Raw genomic sequence first — 22243 nt, 5'->3', positions numbered from 1 at the left:
TATATAAACCGAAGGATTGAAGAAAACCCCGAAAATCACATATCAAATTACATCGCTAACAAATTAATCACACCGTTCAGGGCAGAAATCTTGATTCCAGTTAATATAAAAAAAAAAAATGTAAACAATGTAGATCCAACAGCTGACCCTTCCCGTATACAAAGTGTAAATTGAACAAGCACCGCAGAAGAATAGCTTGCACCCTGAAGTAAAATTCCGATGAAAGAGAGAGAGAGAGGGTGCGAAAGCGGGTTGAAAATACGTGCCCGAGTAGCGTCCGCGTTAATTACGGTGCAGAAAGCGCTGAAAGGTTATTGTGACCTCTATTCGTGCACAGAGGGAAAACTTGGCATCGGGAATTTTAGCACCGGGTGCAGAAGGCAGGCTGTGGAGTGGGAGAAAGAGGGAACGAAAAGTCCCTTTTATTCCCCGATTATTCCCCCATAGCAAGGCGCAAACCCGAGACACCCACGTCAATCGGGAAATACGTGCCGAGGTCGCGATCCTCCCGCTTAGCTCATCTTCGTCAGGTGTGTCGGCTTACCGGTTTCACGGGCACGTAAAATCACGGGCAGCTCTCTCGCACCCTGGGAAATACCCAGCGTATAACAGCCGCGGTATTTTCACCGAGCATCGAGAGCAGCCGGTCGTTGCTGTTAATCCTTATCGTTACCTGTTGCCTCACGTTTCTACCAGCCGATCTCACAATGAATGAATGAATAAACTTCTTCGGGATTTGACCCGGTGACCTTTTCTTCTTTAACGGCGTACGGTACACGATGCGAAACACCTGCCTACTTTGACAAACGGTGGAATTTTTACTGTTTGGATATTTCGTTCCGAAGAAACGTAACGTTTCCGATGATTAGGGGTGGAAAAATATTTTCCGGAAAATCACTGTTTGTAAAAAAGATTTCAACTCGGCGTTGAACTGATAACACCTATGCTTTAATTGAACCTTAGTTGTATCACTACTAATGTATTAGGCCATAGTGGCGTTATCTGCATTGCGAAAAACATGTGGGGGGAATTGAAAAAATCGGGACAAATGTTTCAACCCGCGGCAGTTGTGACACTAAGAGAATAAACAAAATAATTTTGTTACATGTATACTTACTCGTTGAAACAAAAATTACAGAATAGTGAAGAACGTTAACTTCTTACTTAAGATTCAGTATCGTTAAATTAAAAATTGAATTTTAACCAAGCAATAAAATTAGTTACATCACATTTACCTTAAATAAAATTGAAAGCTAATCAAATCTCACGAAAGTAACAAGATTAAATTTTCTACGACAAAACACAAATTCAACAGTTTTGAAACACATGAGATGAAACGTTTCAACTGACCCAGAAAAAAATGTTACTACCGTCCCCGGCACATCTTTTAGACGTTGTGTCGACGTAACTTCGAAAATAGACAACTTGAATAAAAAAAAATCATGCCGATTTGAACTTGGATAACCAAAGTTCTTACATTAGAAATTAAAATAATCGCAACTAAGATAATTTTATAATAAAAAACAAAATAGCAGCAACAAAACATTATTTACTTTTGTAGGCAATAACAGAACGACCCATATTTCCGCCGCCGAACTTAAACGGGCATGTTTGGAATACGATCTGGGTTTGATTGTGTTTGATCTCTCTTCACGTTTCCAGACTCTTCCAGTGTTTGGCAAGAGGTGATCATTTACGAAGATTCTAGTCACTGATTGGGTTGTATAAGGATTAAGAAATTATAAAAAAAATTCCGATAATTATTTTCCGATTATGTCAACGAATGTTTTCAGTGTTCAATTATCGTTTTTCTCATGAAATCGACTCAATCTCGATTCATTTTAACTCGGTATCGATAAAACTGCACTTATTTTTTTCCGATCCGATAAAATTCGATCATAATTATTGAGAGAATTATTGAGAATGTTTGTCATATTACCGTTCAACCTAACAGGCTTCAAACGATACATATACCTACAAATTCAGCCTGTGAGCTAATTGTTATAAATGATGACAACGCGAAGTGATAGCAAAAAAAAAAAATATACGAAATGGAGAAAAACGGGATCATTAGGACCACACGATCAAGTTCTTCTATTTAGTTTCTGAAAATGATATATGCCCGTGGAAACTCTTCTAAATGTCGAGATGATGGGTCGGTTATAAGGGTACACTCCACTTTTTTTCAACAGGTGGATTTCTGGATGCCCCTCAGAGTGTCTGGGTTACACAAAAACTCTAATTGCCTGGAGTGAAAAAAGAACTTGAAATTAACATTTCTAGCGACAGACTACGGCGGCCTGTATACCTCTACCCTCGTTCTCCTCTCGGACTTTTTTCTATCCTGCAGTATACCGCACTTCACTTCACGCCTAGAATCCCGTAATCGGAAACGATCATTCGACTCGGAATGAGGGTAAGAACTAAAAGCATAAATAATACTGTAATACGAACAACCCCCGTTTACGAATTTCGTAGTAGATACTTATTACTAACTCAAATAGATACTTGTGAATATAATAAGTTTATGAAAGGGTAAAATCGAAATCAAATGGTAAAATTGACCGACGAAAAATCCGTCCCCGCCTTCTTTGTTGTGATTAAAGAGGCATAAAAATTTAGAAATACATGTTACACATTTCCTTCATTCTACATAGGTATAATATATGCATGTAACAGTTGACGGAGAGTCGATTTGAATGGTAAACGTGAATAGGATTTTCTGAAATAAAATAATCTGCTTCACGACTATTTAGAATTCACAAACCAACAAACATACGATGCGTATACTGATTCTTAGACGGCATCCACACAAAAATTCAAATTCTTCGCGAGATTTCCGGTATGGCATTGATTCAAATTACAAATTTTCACTCACGTTTCTTCTTACAACAAAGTCCACGTGACGTCATGTACCATTTGCAATCATATGCCACAGAATTGTATTGCGTCGTTTAAGACTGAAGTACACGGTATAACCGTCGTATTGATTTTAAAAATTGGTCGCTAATCTTGACCCGGTGGAGCGGTGTCTCCTTGTTTATCGCAGCTCTATGCATACAAGACCTAACCGATGCTCGCTATGATAATCGAGAAATCCAATATTACAAAGAGTGCAGGTTTTGAAAAGTAGTCCTCGAAAGTCTTCGACGAATCATTCCTTCAGTTATTGCTGCAGGAAATACTCTACGGTAAAAACAATAAATTTCAGGGTATTCAATACCAGGATATTTATTAACTCGGAGTACATCTATCGACTCGACTCGACGCCGAGTAAGTTTCCAGGAATTTCGAAACTAGGGAAAAATTGAGTCATTTTTGGTTCGACCGCTGCAGCGATACCTGACCTGCAGGTATATGGTACCTTATACCTCTTTATCTGATGGTGGTTTGTACCATATCGCTCTGGGCCAGGCGAATAACTCCGCAACGACTAAAGCGAGCAATCCTCCCGGCGGAATGGCATCCTGACGGCACAGGTGCGGTTACACAGACTCCTCCGGAGTCTGGGGTCGGACCAGTCGCTGGACCCGTTGGACCGTCGAGAAACACCTGCCGCTGCATCACTCATTGCCTCTCGAGTCGCTCCACGCCGACGGCGATGCTCCGTCGGCCGATGTGGCAAGCCACCCATTAACATACGCAATCCCTCCCTGGTCATTAAATGAATATTTAAGGCATCCTCGGCTTTCAAGGTCTCGCCTCGTCGCAAATACCTACCCAGTGTCCGTGCCCGGTGAAGTGTGCGAGAAAAATCGCACGTCATCGTGATTCCGATGTAAGCGCGATCGCATTGTTTTAACGCTGGATTTTGCAAGCTGCGATCATGCTCGATCCGAGTTTCCAGTTACCGAATAATATTATTCACTTTACGATCCGTGAACATCCGTCATCGCTGAAACTGTCGATAAGAACGCGACGTTGAGGTTACTAAAAGATTGCTTGTGTCTACACGGAGTACGGTTTACATTTTGTCCACATCTGACGATTCCGACTACAAACGTCTGCACGAATTCGAAGAATCGATAATTTTTCGATCGTCACGATTTACTCGAAAATAACATCCATTTAAACGTCCACGCTGTTGTTTGTCGCTGGACATTCAGCCTGCAAAGAATTTGAATATTCTGTAATTTCTACAATCGAATGAACAGGAAATAGTGGATACAATAAATTTCCATTATCACCTCCCTTCAATCGGTACTAATTTCAATTTTTTTTTTTTTTTCATTATATTGCTATAACGCATTCACGAGGTTATCAATGAACATCACATTAGCAGATTTTTTCAACACCTGCTTGGAAAGTTCGATTTTCGGGTTTAGTGGAGCGTTCGAAAAGTGTCCCATTTCCGTCGTTGGCGCATGCGCACAAATGAAATACCTACTGCATTTTACACACTAGGGCTTTCTGTGGCGCATGCGCATTTTCGAATAACTAAACTTTCCGCACTGCGTCATTGAGCGTAAGTTACGTAACTTGAATTCCAAGCACTGCCAGTGGCATCTCTGCTGCTTCTCAAATAAAACTTTCTTGCACAGGTGTTGGAAAAATTAGCATGTACCACATATCGTGCGGACGGGCGATATCTGACTCGTGACATTATAGCGCAAATTGGAAACTTCAGACCCATCGGAAATCGTCCACTTTCAGCATTTGTAACACAATACACTATTTCCAGTTCATCACGGTTGAATCTATTCTCTGAATTCGTGCGTGATCGTGCGTCAACATAGAAAACACCTGTCTTAACGAAACGTCGCATAAGATTCTACGCATAACGCGGGTAATAAAAGTCAGTTCATTTACTGCCGTGTCACGATTAATATTATCACTCGTTCGGGGACATGATTTAACAAGACCAAGCATATTCCTGGCCGCTTTCCAATCCGGTATAGCCTGATGAATTACACGCGCGTGTGTCGTACAGGACATCATAAACTCATAGGACTGTATAACAATGCGTGAATCGGAATATAATCGAGTGTCCGGTGCTTTTGGTCGAGCGCAAGTTAACACAAAAACGAATTATACACTTCGGATTGGGTCAACGGTTGAGGATATTGGATTCAACGTTTTCGAGGACCAAGTTGATCGAGGTGTCGAGAAGGGGAATGCGGCTATCCGGCAAGGAAGTTATTGGCCAACAGGTGCCACGGCGGTGGTGTACCTATCCTCGAGTGGACGTAAAACTTTTACAACCTGCACCAAAGCGAGTATCGATTTCAAGGCTTTGTGCCAGCAAACAATCCCGCGCTGCGGGACTCAAAGGTATCATCTTGTCCCCGAGGTAGATTTACGAAGGGCACAGTTCTCGGTTTTTCAGGTTTCACCTTGGTCCGGACCTCGGCTCAAGGTTTTCTATGTACCTAGGACCTAGGAGGCTATTATGCGCCGCGACGCCTCCGGGAGGACTGACGCCGAGCACAATCGAATACGACGAGTCACTCGTAACCCAGCCGATTCAACGTGGCTCTTGCATTTATTATTATAATTTATCCCGCGTGCCACACAGCTGTCAAAAGTTACTCCGTGTCAATCATGATCTTATCCAATGTTAAACCCGTCCGATATTCACGGTTTCAACATCCACTTGCTACTTGCTACTAGATACGATTTCATTGACTCTAGGTGACAGTATCAGCATAACGTAAAATGGAATTAATTTGACGGTCGATAGATTGGTTCAAGCGCACGACCTCGAATATCCAATTTTAAATGATCTCCGAGTAGTTTCATCGTGAGTTACTTATTGATCTCTCGTGAATGTTTCTTAATTTTATATCCGGCTGAAACACGGCGATTCTACCACTATTTGGGCGCGTAGTCGTTTCTCGAGTATGACCGTCGCTTCCAATGGGATGAGTTGACCAAGACTAAATAGTTTGCCGTCGCACCCGGAATTACCCTAATTCAATTTCCAAGACAATGGATTGAAAAGGGATGAAAATTACCTGAACAGGAGGTTTGCGTGAGTGCGGGTTAGATGTCGAAAAAGGTGCCCAACTGCGCATTCCGCAACAGGTGCATTCGACGGTCAGAGGTATCGATTTCAAAGCTTTGTGCCGGCAGGCAGTCACAAAGTGGGCGCCCTCGGATCTCATCGCGTAATATCGCTTTGTCTGGGAGGTAAATTTACGAATGAAGCAGGTTTAAGGTTGGGACTATTTACCCGAGGCTGATTTATGCGTTGGAGCTTGACGGTCCACCTGCCTCCCAAGGTTTTACGGGGCCTCACGGGGGTCTCGGTGTGCCCAGGGGCTTTACGGGACTCGGCCTCGCGGTATTCGGAAAACCGAATAGAACCGTGGTCGATAGTACGCGATGCCCAGCGGTACCCTTGTGCAAAAGATCCGAGCCTCCGCCTCCCTCGACTGTGACGTCGTTGTAAACAATGCGCCCATAATCAGCCGAGAAAATGCATCCGCCCTTGTCTCGCTTGTGTTGCTCCTTAAGGCCCTTTCAGGTCTTTTAAAGCCCCTTCACCAATCACCCTTTCTGCTCGAAGACCCTTTTATCCACTTTCGCCCTAGGTATAACCTTTGCCCGTTATGCCTTGGATCCTCATTGCCACGAAACATTAATTTTAGTGATTACAGTGACGATAAACTTGCAGTTTTACATGAGAATCAGCAATTCTTTACGTACCAGTGAAATCAAATTGTCGAGCAAAGCATGATCGTCCATTTCGACATCTTGATCCATAAAGGCGAAGGGACGTTCGATGACTTCACGCTTGAATGCTAATGAGATGGTCTAGCAATACTGTAGATAAAAAATGCTTTCATACCATCCATTCGGGTAAGTGACAACATGCGTCCAAAAGTAGAGGTCCGTTTCTTGCACACATAACAAGATACCTATACTGCAGTTATCCGATAAAGTCATAACTTGCCTGGCTCGGTCGCTTTCTTGAAAAACTCGTCAACTTCAGCATCGTAGGCTTTGATAGCCACTTCTGGGTTTGAGTACAGAGGAAAATCTTGAAAGTCGAATGGGCGAATAACAATGGAAAGAATGGAGCCATTCAAGGTGATTCAAGGATCGATATAGAATTCTTCCATATCAATAACGCCCACCTTGGGGAAACAAATTTTTAATAGAACCACCTCCCCATTGTTCAACAAGTACTACACACACTTCCATTTCTTTTACACGGGCATTAGCGTCGACGTATTTGAATAAGCCTAGAATAGTTCTGATTTTAAGCTCAATATATATGCCTACGGAAATTTGTATGCCGATTTTTTATCTTCTTGGTCTACATATATACATATATATGTATGTATGTATATTATGGCATGAAGGAACAGGTATGCATTTGTACGATGCTGACTTGTACATGGTTTACAGAATCATTAAATTTGTACTCTTCGTCGAGGGGTACACAAATTGCTCAAAGCTCTTAATTAGGAAATCATGTATCAAAAGTAGCATTGCTCTGAATATTTTGAGAAGTTTTGAAAGATTTTACCCTATTTTTCGTACTCCAGTTTCGGAATCAATGATAATTGAAAAATTGTAATAATCTAAAACCACGCAGATCAACCTGCATTGTTTTTCCGTTTACAAAGCCTCGCGAGCAGTAAATGACAGAGGTTTGAAGTGGGACTCCGAATTCGTATATCAGGTCACACGGTGAGGGTTGAAAATTCCGAGTAAAATGTAAATATCACCGAGGAGTCATCCGGCTACCCGGTCTGTCGTCCCATTACCGGCTATTCTTTTAAATTTCCTTTCAATATCTTTTTTGTTCCGTCAAACTTTCGGTATGAAGGAGCCGTCGAGCGATCTAGGCATCCGAGAAGCCTTGTTCAGGTGTCTCGGACGGCGTCATTAGGACAGTCTCGACTCGGGGACCACGAGCCGAAGTGCCTTTAAAGTGCAGTAAAGGTGCACAGGTGTCTAGGGCCGGAAAATGGGCCTGAAGGCAGGGCCGTGGACCCCGAAGACCCAGGTGGCGGCCCATTGTCCGGTGTGTCACCGATACTCCAAATATACCTCGGCCGGTATTGTACGATGAAACCGATACGACCTCTTTCCAGGAAGGGAGTATACCTCTGGCCGCCTAATTGCCTCCTTCGACTCGCGGAGCATTCATTCATTAGGTAAAGGGGCGACCCAGTGCTCAACGAGGATTATGGGGGATTTACAGGGCATGCGGCTCCGTTGGAACACAGAGGATATCGTCGGTCCCTCGGCGCGAACCACGTGATACGAGATATCAGACGGGGAACGAAGAACAGAAGGAACGGAGAACGAATAAAGTAAAAATTCGAGACCATAGGAGCTGTCGCACGTTTGCCTCGGTATCAGAACGTCGTCGAGGACGTGGGCCGAGGCGCAATCCGATATCCCTGAACGCAAACCAGGCGCCCGGCGCAGCAGCAGTCTCTCCCATTCGCCCGCAGGACTTATGGTGGATAAAATTCAACCCGGTCTCGAGCTCCAGCTGGAGGTCAACCAGCTTACAAAGTGCCGACGGTGAGCGATCACAAATCATAACTATATGAGAATTCCCTGCATGTTGGTTCGTGCTTACCCTGCACCACTGTGTTCTGGGCTCACTCTTCCACCGAAGAAACTGGGGGCGGTATACTTTCAAGTCCCCGGTACCTTACAACGTTTCGTCACCCAACCGCACTCCAGGAGTCCCGGTATCAGATTCATGCTGTCTTGGAATAGAGCATGCGCTGCGCGCTCTGGATACTGTTCGTTTTTATGAGGGGCACGATGAGAAACTGGAATTTTTAGAGCTACGATAAAATATCAGGGGGTTTAATTAAAGTCCCGGCCCCGTGAAGCACATTTTGTATAATGGTTGATCGGTAACATGGTGAGTGCGGTGTTGTAACGGTGAACAAATGATGATCTTCCAGTGAAATTATTTAAATTTTTTGTAAACTTCCTGGATAGGAGTTCTAGAAACATAGAGGACATGGTTAAACATTATTTGGAAAAGTTAATTCAATTCTGGTGAAAGGATTTGGAATCATTGAACAATATCTCGCATCTCAAGAATACTCCTGTTCAGAGAAACTCTGTGAAAATTTTTCCGTTTTCATATACGGAAGAGGTGTCTTTCTGGGATAGGAGGAGATCCTGATAATTGAGGCCCAACCAGCAATCAACTTCGAACCGTTCGAAAACCGAGTTATTTCGGCAAATACCAGTGGTTTGTTCATTTCTATATAACTATCATCAACTGATGGCGATCAATCAACCGAATGAGGTTCGGCATCCCTGAATATTTGGAACGCTAACCGTGTATTATTGCAAACCCGGTTTTATACCCTGACAACGTAAGGAAGTAGGTAAGTGAAGAGGAGTCATTTCCCGTTACCCAAATAACACAGTGAAGTATACAAGAATAGGTACGATGTATTATGTAGTTCGAAAACTGCTATTTTTTTCTCAAATCTCGCAACACGTACGACGTGAACTATTTCGCAAACAACTCCTCATTCCTTGCAACGTTAGAGATCCGTGCCAAGTTCCTAGCAGACACCGTCGTGGAATGGCGCACTCGCAGGTGAGTCACTCCGAGACTCTTCGCGACTGCCGCTGTTATACGTCAATCACGGAACCACTTTCCGGATGCCGATCTGTCTGTAATTTGAGCGTGAAAATGTCACTGAACAAAGGAGAAACAGGATGTTCGTATATCTCTATTTGTTATTTTTTTTTTTTTTTCATCACAAGCTCAATTTCATACAGATTTTTCAATAATAGCCGTGACTATTTGATGGAAAACTGATTTTCAAGTAACCATGAAAACTAAATTTTAGCGAGTGCAACACTGTGCTGCGCTTATCCTCCTCACCGAAGAGATGTCACTCGATTTTCAGGTCAAATTGGAATTTTTTATATTCAAACAGTGGAAGATATAGAAAGTACGATACCTGGCGCACATGGCAGAGCCTGTATTTTCTTAACCTGCATCTTTCTGACTGCCCCTAATTCGTGGCCTAGATTTGCCTCCCATTCAAGGAGAACTAGAGAAAATGATCTCTACTTTTGACAGCAGAGCTCGCCAATTACTGCGTAACCACAGTTCCGTACCATCATCATTTCTTGAAATGAACGGTTGGACATCCTTATGACATCCTCTTCCTCGCAATTTGCGTTAGAAGCTCATGAATTTTCCGCGACACTTGCGTTCCACGGAAAAGCAGTTGCGGGCAGTTCTCCACATCTGGCAGAGAGGAACGTTTGACGAACTCATTGGTTACGTGCGAGTTTATTTATAAACTGGTTGTAACTACAAGTTTTCCTCCGTACCGACGAAGAACCGCATCTGCGGTCAGCACCAGCGGCAGCTCGGGCTATTAAGTTGCTCTTACTACAGTGGCACTTGACTTCACTTGGCACGAGAGACGGTCTTTTGTTTGACTGCTGCAGTTAGCGGCTTCAGAAAATGATCGAGAGTCTTCTGCTGCAGGCTGCGAAAACAAAAGACGTTTTCGCAACTTGGCTAGGCTACGAGGAGACCAACTCCTGCCGTCACACCGCCGAAGTCACAAGATCCCAATTCACCGTTCAGCGACCATCGAAGTATCGATCGGTGACAAGTCGTTCCCAGAGAAACAGAAAAATCTTCAACGACGTGGAAACATTTACCGATATCTGTTCACGAAGAGGGTATCCAGACACTTTATACCGCACCATCGGCGTTAATTAGATCACGATGCGGAGTGCACCGCATAAGCTTTTCGTAAACAAGGTCATAACTTCTAGGTACTGTACAGTTCAGGACGGCTAAGTATCGCCACGGCTTGCATCTCTACGGAAATACAATATGCGGTTCCAATGCCTCGGCTGATACCACAGCCGTGTGTCGTGACCGCACGAACGATACCTACGTAAAGATTTCAGGCCTCGCGACATCTGGCGCCACCCACGCAGGCACGCGGCTCACCCCTTTTCTCACCTCCATACCAATTTCTCTCAACCTACAATTCCTTCGCGCCATTGCCTTGTAGTCTTTTTGCCAACCAGTCCTGAATCTCGTTTTGCGTTCCGACCTTTTTAAGTATCTTGGAAACCGAGGCTACGCCGTATTTTGCGATTATTTAATACTAGCATTGGACGTATAAAATTAGTTGTGAAAAATGCAGATTTTGCTTTGGAACTGAACCAATTTCAAGGGATTTAGTACTCGTGACTCGCTGTTAATGGTCTTCCTTCATCACAGGCTGCAGTTTTGTAGAGCGGTGATAGCCCCATTAGCATATAATTGTTACGGCTCACTTCACTAAGTCAGCAAAAAATTACTACATAATTTGGAATTGATTATGAACACTGGATTTTGTGTTTAGAAACGTATTCTTTTTGTGAACTTCGGTTTTTTCTAGAATCATTTCCAAACCCGAGTGTGAAAGACAATTTATCTCTAGAGAGACTTTTATTTCTAAATTTTTTCTATTATAATCACGAGCTCAACGATTATTCAAATGAAATTTGATTAGTGTGCGAAAGAAGGAATTTTCTAATCATAGTTCTCAGTTATTTCGCTGGAATACAATGAGTGATGAAAAATATCAATTTTCAGATGGCTCGAAGATTCCGGGCACAGTTAAATCCTTTCAACTTTTGTCCGTCGCAGCAGGTTAGGGAAACACCGATATATTTGTTCACCTCTAAAAGTACATGCGTCACGTGATATTTTCACACGTCATTAGCTCCAGTTCCTGCGAGGTTGAATGGTAGGTATTGCGAAATGATTCCAAGATTCCAAATAATCAAGATCGAATATCAATAAGCGAGAGGTCAACTTCTCGAGATCCAAACCAAGATACAAAAAGCACAGACACACTATTCGTCGTAAGAAAGTACATCAGGCCAGCCTATAACGGTGTACATTCTCACTATCCCGAGGGTTCCAACAAGTCAATCTATTTTCAATCGTGTCTCCTTCGGATATTTCTAATATGACAGTAGTTATTTCGGAGCCAGCCTTGTTCCACAATTTGTTCAAGTCAACAGACTCCTACACCGCGAACTCGAAGTGAGAGGAGCGGGACGTGAAAACGTGCCTCGGAGGTTACGTGAAGAGTTCAAATCTAGTCAATCAAAAGAAGACGGAGCCAGTGCAGACAGGAGCGGGAAAAAGTGGTCGTCGAAAAAAGATCCACCTCATCCGAACCACGTAACGTCCGCGGTAGTCCTGGACCAATAAGTAGCTCAACCGATTTCTTTCGACGTCTACGTAAAAGCTACAAGCCATGTGAGACATTAGTTGACACAGGAGACGCGAGGCCAGAGGCATTCGTCCTCAATTCAAACACATTCCTCGTGTTCCAAAGTCATGCTCCGAAAAAGTGATGAAAAAAATCTCGTCTCGTGTAAACTTCTCTCTCTCTCTCTCTCTCTCCTTCTCTCCCGCTCTCTTTCTCGCTCTCTGTCTTTCACCTTGAGCTACCAGCTTGTTAGTCTTGATCTTAAGTACCACTTCGCAGATACGTATATATGTATAGGTGTATACATGCATATATTATACGTATATGTTTATATATTTTCCAGAATAAAATCAAGATCACTGCACGGAATCTGCATCCCATCGCGTTCACTGTCTTCGCTGATGAATTAATTACACAAATCTTTGTTACGCGATATGCGTATGCGTTTATATGTGTATACTGCACGGTTGCAGGGATCGGAATTCACCGTTGCCAACTTGGTGAATTATGTGAGGTAAACTTATATTATCATTTTTCAAGGGCTTCGCGGTGATATTTTTCACTCGTCGCTTTGGAAGACGTCAAGTAAGTCAACAAATGTTTCTATTTTTATTTTTTTTTTTTTATTTTTTCCTTCTTTCAAGGTAAATTAGCGTTTCCCACACAGTAGTGGGAAGTTTTCTCATATTTTTTTTATCTTCTCTGCTTTTTGTTCCGACTTTGAAGTCTGTCAGCTATTCTTTGACAAACGATGAAAAATATTTTGCAAGAATTGTCAACTTCTTGCGATTTTCGTAAAAGGACACTGACTTCGATTGGTCAACTCGAGCTCTCACGTCAGCTCCGTAATGATCACCGTTCGTTAAAATGATTAAAAAATTGCTGATAAAATCTGATTGATACTTTTCATTGTACTACGGCGAATGCCGTGATCGTCAACTTTGACAAATTTCACAACATTAAACGCTCTGTCTTCGGTCATACTCGTCTGGATATATTTCTGGTACAAGCGACGAGCTCTAGTGCTGTTCGAATACCTCGCTAGGTAGAATTCTCGCCGCCTCCTCTTCACCACGTGCTGTATATAGGTATATACCAAAACGTGGTCCATTTCTATTCCACCCGCGGGGCACCTGCACGTATTTGTCTCGGGGCAAAGGGAGGGGCCAGGGATGGGGAAGGGAAGGGAAATCGGTGAGAGAGGGCGGGGGGGGGGGGGGGGGGGGACGTTGGAACGTCGAGATGGCGCGCGTCTACAAAACAAGGACGCATCGCACCGACGCCTTGGCGCCGACGTCCAGCTGGCATCCCCGTCACCTCGCGACGCCCCAGGGCCGCGCAGCGCCGCGACGCTGTTTACTCGCTAAATCATTTTGTTGCTCACCGTTGCAGAAATACTTGACACTTTTACTAGCCGTACGTCACGCGGCCCGGTATTCGCCATATACAATCGCCGGACGGATTCGGTTAATTTGAATTTACCGCCGGCGCGAAAAATTCGACCAGCGTGAAAGAAGAAAAGTATGATGTAGGAAAGACGCTCAAAAAATAACCCTAAATCATCGTCGGAGTTGAATTTCTGTCACTCGTTGTCACGGAAGCTTATATGCTGGTTTCTTGATCAAGGATCTGCGTCAAGGGATGTTTCACCGAAAACGAATGAGGTGTCAATATCGTTCGAAATCATTTCGTCATCTCCGATATCACACTGATATCGGTAATATTAAAACAACATTCTGGATTAGTGATCGTCGAAGTAATCGTTGGTAATTACGAGCAATTATTTAGGGTTGCAGGAATCTCTTTGTGATCTTAAGCAATCGTATGTAATTTTAAAAATCATGAGAAATTACTTTATCAGAGTAAAATTTGTTTGTCAATTAATTTCTCGTAATCACTCTATAAAATGTAAGTAATCACGAAATACGTGATCATGGTGTCAATTTTTGCTCAGGTGAAACACCCCTTGATTTATGTGGCGAACGTTGACTTAGCATTAGAAAGTGGACTGGCGAAATTTTATACAAATTCTGACCCGAGTTGAGAAGTATTTTTCAAATATACGCAAGTATGATTGTTGACAACAAGTTGCGAATGATCGTTTGAACTCTTTTACAGGAGCGTTGAGTACAGATGTACTACATAACTCGAATTCGTTCCCAGCGATATGACGAAGAGTAAGATATAGTATTAATTGTAGTCACGAGTCTCTACGATACGAAATTTTATATTATAGTAACTGTTTCGTTAAGCACGCGATAATAATAAATACGTTTATTTGACAATTTTTCAAAACTACCCTGTTCTGTAATTGGTATGTAATCATTCTTGAATATTAATATTAGATTATCACACATGTCATTATGATCCCAATGAAAGCGTTATTAATTATTTTCAAGTGACGTTATTCTCCATAATTACCAGTTTTCACACATATGATAGAAAGTCAGAGATCGGTTCCGATAATTTATTTCTAAAAACTGGTGTGTATATATACACTAAGAGAGTTAAGCATTCGGTATAAATAAATATATTTTAACTTTATACACTGCTGAAATATCAATTACACGAATAGTTAAATCTATGCGAATAGTCGGGTATTTTTACTACATTTGAATAGTGAGATTACCAATTACATCGCTTCTCTTAGTGTTGAATACACGAAATCAATTATGTATACAGGATTTCGACTGGGTTCTGAAGAGAGTGCATGATCAAAAAAACGGATGAAATTTAGCTAAAAAATTGTTGAAGATATGGTAGCATAATTTAAAAGTATAGTTCAATTCTATGAGAAAGGCGATATCAACTTTTCAACAAGATGCTCCAGTAATACGACATAAATTGAGTAATTCTTAGTGGAGAAAACGGGCACCTCCAATAAGTCTAGAAAGAGTAAAATGCAGAAAACGGATCCACGGCATATGGAAGATACGTGGGACAGAAATGACTTCCTGTACGGTACAACCGTACCAAGAGAAATTTCTTACCGTGATTATCACACAGTCCCTAACTATTTTCATTCTCTAACAAAACAATAAAATTTATACCTCTGAGTATGTACAATATGAAAATAAATTTTGAAGCTGTAATTCGAAAATTCAGCACATGTTGCAATTCATTCCGATTATGGTTAGTGTACTGTATTGTCTTGGTAAAAGAAAAAAAAAGATGCCCATTTTACCAGAATTCCCAACCGACTATAAAAAAATGAAACTCTCCTAAGTGTTTACTTCGGATCGTCGCATCCGGGGATGGCTAGGAAAAGCAATATCCCGGTACTTATAATACGATACCGTAGAAAAGACACGGCACATCGTCTATCCGAGAGTCATATTATTCATGCACCGTGTACGGTATCGTTTTGTGCGCTACGCGCAGCTGGAGCTTTTTCTAACGTACATAAAAGTTTGAATCCTAAGTAATCGCCGTACTCAAAATCTCCGGGATTTCACGCAATACTTTTTCTCGCATTTATCATCGTCGTGCAGTCATTGTCAGAATAATGCAAGGAACCGTGCTAACGCTAACCCTTCTCAAATTAATTCGCACACCGATGACTGCGACAAACCGCAAGCGTGAGTGACGCGGTATCCATGCGGTACAAAATCCCGACTGACACGATGAGATGAATTCATTCCCGCGTCTTGTGTTCCGCATGTGCAGTATAATACTCTGCACGGTAATAGACCAGCCTATATTTACGTCCAGACGCGTACCGGATCGAGAGGCTCTGGCACAACTTTCCCGGACTATTAAAACCAGACGATCTCCGAATATACACCCCAACCGGCTGTGTCTGCGGTCACGAGGATTCCGGATATAGCGCATTCGTCAAATCGTTTGTACCCGAGGTCCAAACATTTTGGCCGAGAGTCTGCCACCGGGGTCAACGCAATTGCCATGGTTCTGTTTTCGGTTTTCAGAATAGGCCGAGAAATTCTCTCCTGTAGTCACGCTACAATTCGATATCAGTTGTATCTGCCGTCATCGCCTTCCTCTCATGAGATTTTACTTACGACGAGGTAAATCTTCTCAAGTTTTTGTGAATTACCTATGTACGAAAATTCAGGCACGTATACTTTTCAGATCCACTGCTATTTCGTAAGGAATTTCAAGTCTGTTCAAGTATGTGCAACTAATTTGTGTATCAAAACCAGTTCCAATAATATTTGCAGAAAATTATCGTTCGATTACGGTGCGAAAATACAAAGATACGAGTAATTATTATAGAACGAGTCGGAGTTCTAAGAAAATACAGAAGAAGAAAATATATTTCTTCAACTTGAAAATATAATACCTATACTATCAAAAGAACAAAGAATTACTGATTGTGAGTCGCTATCAGGAGAAATCACGCGCTTTCGTAAAACGTTAACAAACGTTGCAGAGAAATAGATTTGAATAAATTCCCCGACTGAAAGCTACTTCAAACGAATGATACTTCAAATGAAAGCTAATGACACTTTTACAATAAATTATCTAGAATTAACGCTATCGGTAACTTTCTTTGACTCGTTATGCCAGCTGCATTGTCACAGTGACTTAACAAATTACGAATAGCTATAGGTAGTTGTCGAGTTTATGATTTGTTACAACGTTCAGATCCTACTGTTAGTAGTTTTGTAACATTAGCTTAGCTATTAATAGGCCGCGAATGCTTTAGCGATGAAACTCCATGCAAAACTTCGCTGAAGTATTTTATAGATTTACGAGATGGCAAAGCTTCTTTGAAGATACATTTTCATACTCACTCAACCGGAATTCCTACTCCAATTTTCTAAATATTCGACGCAAAAATCTATACATTTAATAAGGCAAATTAATCAACCCGAATATTTTCGTTCTAAAAACAGTCAAAACAGATGAAAAAAAAACGGCCAATAAATATTCTGGTGATGAAAATAGCAATAAATGAGTTTTGGATATTTCAATTTACAACTGGCGAAAACAGATAAGAATTGGCAGTAAATCTGCTGAGAGTCATAAATACACCGTTAAAAACCAGTTGTAGACGAACGAGCGTTCCGTCGAATTTGAGAAATGTAAGTGCAGTTAACGCGCAACTGCAACTGGAATAACATAAATGGTAGCACGTACGATAATCTAGGACGTTATATTTAACGTGATCTTTCGGTACAATATGTATATATATATATATATATTTATATATCTAAATACCAGTGTCTGTTAAGCACATATTTCTGTATCAAGCGAGTTTTATTTTTGTGAAAGAATGTATATTTAGAGACACGTGGCTTGGTACAGATGCATAGCCAGGGCATATTTCCTATACACATCGGTATAAATAAATATTCAATCTCCTGCAGCAGCTGAATCCGCCCGAGATTATACGCACCGAAAACCGAAAAATTCTCGTTTTATTGACGAAGATTTAATGATCGCGGGAATCGGATGGAGAAACACAGTGAACAGAACGAAACCCTCGGGTTAAGGAGACCTCGTACACCTTGAAGCGGCGTGTCGAGCGGTAGGTAAAACATCGGAGAGGGGGGCGCGATAACTGTTCATTGAAAGCTAAACTCCACTGATTAGTAATTCATTACGCCTAGGCTCGTAGTTACTTCCTGTCGTGCCTACCACATTAGCATAAAAGTCATCGCTGGCTTGACTTTACGCGTGTACCTACCAACAGGGCATGCCCGTATAAGCGACACGCTTGTAACCGAGTCGTTGGAAACGTAAGGGCGGCAGTCTTGGCCTCCAAACTCAAGGTTCAGACATCGCGGTGTCCAAATCTGATCTAACACCGTGTATCGACTTACCGTGCAGGGATTCGTCGGTGTTGGACATTATGGGCATATTTGCCAAACGGACATTATGTCATTTACTGACCCCAACCGGCGAATGCCTACATGGCTATCATCCTGGGCCACGAACTTCAAATCGTGTATTGACTTACTGTGAGATTCTTTCTTCGGAACCTCAACGAATCAAAATTCTTCGAATTACGTTACATCCTCGACTGTATTCACGAGGATGACTCGAGCCCTTCGGGTTCTGGAGAAGGATCATTATTATGCGTCCCATGGGCCGGGCGCCAAGGAAGGAACTACATCTCCGGCAACAACGAAACCATCTTGAAGGGAATCGCATCGTACGTACGTTATACTGTTATGGTATACCTGCACCTTCGAAACTCTGGCGCCGTCCGGTTGTTCCGGGCGTCGTCGTGACATTTTATATGCGGAAGTGAATGCATGATCATCGAGAATTCGTTATTCACTGTTATAACCTGAGTCACCGGGAAACAAAGAGACATTGGAAATGCATTTCAAAGTTTGAAATCAAAAACTACTGTCATGCCAAGAGGCGAAGAGAACGCGGAAGGATAAAATTAAGATGCATCGTTGGGTTAAGTTTCTGGATTGTCGGTGCCGATGGAATTAATTTTTTATGATTACACTATTAAGTGGATCTTCACAAGGTTCGAATGGCTTCGACCAATATTTTCATTTCGATTAGTCGCCGTTCAATGAACGATGGAAACACTCCTCTTCAGACTGGAGTTTTTCAAGTAAACTTACGTGACGCCCAATTCTTTTTCTCGAGCCATTGCCGATCATCTCAGATTTGTCAATCGGTAAAAAACATCTGGCGAAACATTCCATACTCGTAAAAATTGCTCTAGACCGAATAAATTGTATCTGCAAACAAGTTCCGTTTTTCATATCAAGTGATCAATCCGACAGCTCGCAATCATCGCCCGTCGTATCTCATCCGGGAAGGATATCCATTCGCACTACGACTGTTCCAGTTATCTCGAGGAGCGTTGCAGGTCGTAGATAAAAAGTGAGTAAATCTCCGTGAACCGGGACAACCGGGTCTATAGATCGGAGCCGGAGTTCCTTCTGTTAAAAATTCTGCAATCTTAACCGTTGTTTACGACGCGTTGGTGGGTCGACGACTCTTGGACGATATTACATCTCGCCCATCGAGCCCAGGTGATTCCAAGGTAGGTGAGTGCGAGTAACCGAGTGACATCATCGGGGCGACACGGTAAACCGGTCAAATAGTCGAGACGCGATGTGCAGGGAAGGGGAGAGATCGACGCAAATCGCGGCCCCTCGTTTCTGCAAGATCGACTATTTGCGGAGTGGATCCGCATTGTGCAGCCGCATGCGACCGCCTCGGTGTGTCGAGCTGTCCGACTCCGGACTCTCGTGTATCATGGCGCCAGCGCAGTCGGCCAAGCCGTCCTCCGGAATGCAGCCAGTCCGGAGGTTCGCGCCAAACCCGGTCGCCGGTGCTACCGTGCGACGTAGAACACCTTTGCGTTCCTAAAGGCACGGTTTGCCGAACGCCTGCAATGCAGGGCCGCCAACCGTTCCCGCCTTTTCATTCGACGCGCAATTAACGTCGCAGTCTCCGTGTGAACAAAGGTTGGGTTTATTTCCTGGGGCTGCCCGATTTGTCGATAAGTCGGAAGCACGGTTTGTTAAAAGGATCGATTAATTGGAAGGACCGATTTGTACAGCAAAAAAAAAAAAAACAAGAAAAAAAGAATTGGAATGGCAGTGGATTAATTGATCGATGATAAAAACGATTCGTTGATATGGATGATCGATCGGTTGGTAGAAAAAACCATTTATTTTAAAAATCCGATTAATCGATCGATAGGAAAACTGTTTTATTGGAGAAACGATAAGTTGAAAGAACAAGTAATCGAAGTCTACACTGAGAGAAATTTTTAGTTTCGGTTACCGCTCAGTCTGTAACTATTTTCATTTTTTACCACAATAGAAAAATATAGTTCTAGGCAGAAAATGAAAATTAGTTTTCTAGCTGTTACCAGAAAGTCTAGTATCTCTCACTATTCTTTCTCATTACGATCACCGTTACTATATTTTCTTGTAACTGTTGCAAGAAATTAATGCTTGTGCAACGATAAATTGATGCTAAAGCCTTATTTGACTAAAAAAGTAGAGTAAGCCGAACAAATTGATTTAGCGTTGCAATTACCAAAAAAAGGATCGACAATATCGCAAAATGGTTACGCGTACCTCGTTTTTCGTAATTCCAACAATATTCAAACAGTTTTTTCAACGATACCTGTTTTACTGAATATTTCTAGTTTCTGTAAAAAATGAAATTTTTCGCAGTGTGCAAAAGAGACGGATGCAACCGACTGACAAATTATCCGTTACATCGATACCGTGAAGTGTAATAAATTCAGACACTTCTGCACGTGTGATTTGTACGAATATCCAACTCGCACACCATGGCTCGATTGGTTTTAGATGGCAATATAAACTTGATTTCAGTGCGTGAAACGCCGTTGAGCACATTCGCATGCTTTGGCGATGACACGTTTTTGAATTGCCGCAACATTTATCTTCACTTCCTGTTAATAATGTATGTCAGGACTCCGAGATCAATTTAGGAATTCTTCGAAACATTCGTGCCTGAGGAACGATAATTGCTTATAAAAAAACCAACAGCTAATCGCAATATTTCACATTAACATTCTCTAATTTTTGCACACGATACAAAAACCATTAGTTACATCAAGAATAAAAGAAATAAAAATAAAACTTCTCAAATAAAAATCTAAGAATTAATTCACAGGCGTCTGTCTCTCTACTATAATCGCTGTTAAACTATTGACTACAAACGCGATAGGAAGAAACCTGCAAATCGAATTCTTGCGTCCGAGAATCTCGTTAATGACAATTATACGTTTCGGGCTAAGTTCGCGATACGTCAAGAAAGATCAAAGTTTCCTGTGAATCATCTGCTCAGTACAGAATTGCGAGGGCGATGAATTCTACAAGATTCTGCATCTCTAGCCTCGACCGGTCGGGTTATTCGCGTACTCATATCATTATAGAGGTAGAGAATGCGCACGTGTATACAGAATGACTTGTGTGAGGTGCGTCCTTACTCATTAGCAGGATATACTTTGGTTTAAGTACAGAGTCGCGTTGTTCGCGAGTTGTAGCTGACGTCGTTCGTTACGCGGCAGTGGCACAAGGCCGAACCGTGAAAAATAAAATATATGTATAATTATAGTCCGAGAGTAAATATACAGGAAAAATTTGACGCAAGTATGAATACAAGACATCCATAGACGTGTGAATATTTCCAAAACTCAAGCTGGGTTAAATTTTCTAAAAGAACATAAAGATCGTGAAACACCTGTGTATTTCACCCAAGCCAAACCTGCCAGCTGTCATCGTGAGAAATTCATGAATATTTTAAACCCCCTTGTGTATCTTCTTCGGGTCCCTGGTTCAAGAGAACGTTGGAGTGTTTTTTTTTTTTTTTTTTTTTTGTTTTAATAAACACTAAACCGCGAAAAATTTCGAGAAAAATAAAATTCTAAGAAGAGAAATACGCGATTCGGTAAACGTGGGAGTCGCTGAATTATTCTTTACTCTTCACGAGAACTTGAACGGTCATCCGAGTCGAGAAACGATTTCTTATTTTAATACCCGCGGTAGGCAGATAGATGGTATGCTATCCGGCCACGTATGCTCGTAGAATTAACGCAATTATTCCGCATTCCTCCTATACTGCAGTTTCTCCGTTTCAATATATGCCGACCCGTATAAGTACAGTCTATGATTTGTGCAAGAAATTCCATACGATGGTAACGTAACGTCGCGTCGTATAGTCTAGATTTTATAGAACTCTCGTCATCGAAGTGGAACTCGCATATTCTGTCTTATCGTACGATCTCAAACTCCGCGGCTCGGTCCGACGAATAGGTGCCTTTGTTATACGCCAGCGATCGCTGATCTTAAAGCTCTGTGATCTTTTGAACTCGCGGCTGCGAGAAACCTGACTCTTTGAATCAAAGAGTAATTTCTTGCAGTTGGCGATGCTGAGCACCGCTCGTCAGTCCGAATAAACCGACTCACAAATCTGCAACATTTATCGTGAGTGCAAAACTGCTTGTGTCTTTAGCGGAAAATTGACAATAATAGAAAAAAAGCTTCAGTCATTCGGTACAGTATCAATTCTTTTGAAATATGAATCGATCAATAGTCGTTGAAATAAACTGGTCAGTAGGTATAAATGACTCAAGTACGTACCAAACA

General features: G+C 42.0%; 1 protein-coding gene across 4 annotated transcripts in view; it reads right to left on the bottom strand.

Annotated features, from left to right (window-relative positions):
• Positions 1-22243, bottom strand: part of LOC124177034 (carbohydrate-responsive element-binding protein) — a 98700-nt gene that overhangs the window by 56053 nt on the left and 20404 nt on the right. The window contains exon 6 of one of the 4 annotated variants that reach the window (XR_006869516.1): positions 9210-9609. The exons of the other annotated variants lie outside the window; for them this stretch is intronic. The gene's annotated coding sequence lies outside the window, so the exon portion shown is untranslated. Of the gene's footprint in view, positions 1-9209; positions 9610-22243 lie in introns of those variants that run through there. 4 annotated transcript variants of the gene reach the window in all.

The sequence above is a fragment of the Neodiprion fabricii genome, chromosome 1 (genome assembly GCF_021155785.1).
Source record: "Neodiprion fabricii isolate iyNeoFabr1 chromosome 1, iyNeoFabr1.1, whole genome shotgun sequence".
Lineage (NCBI taxonomy): Eukaryota > Metazoa > Arthropoda > Insecta > Hymenoptera > Diprionidae > Neodiprion > Neodiprion fabricii.
This window is presented reverse-complemented; position numbering and strand designations above follow the sequence as displayed.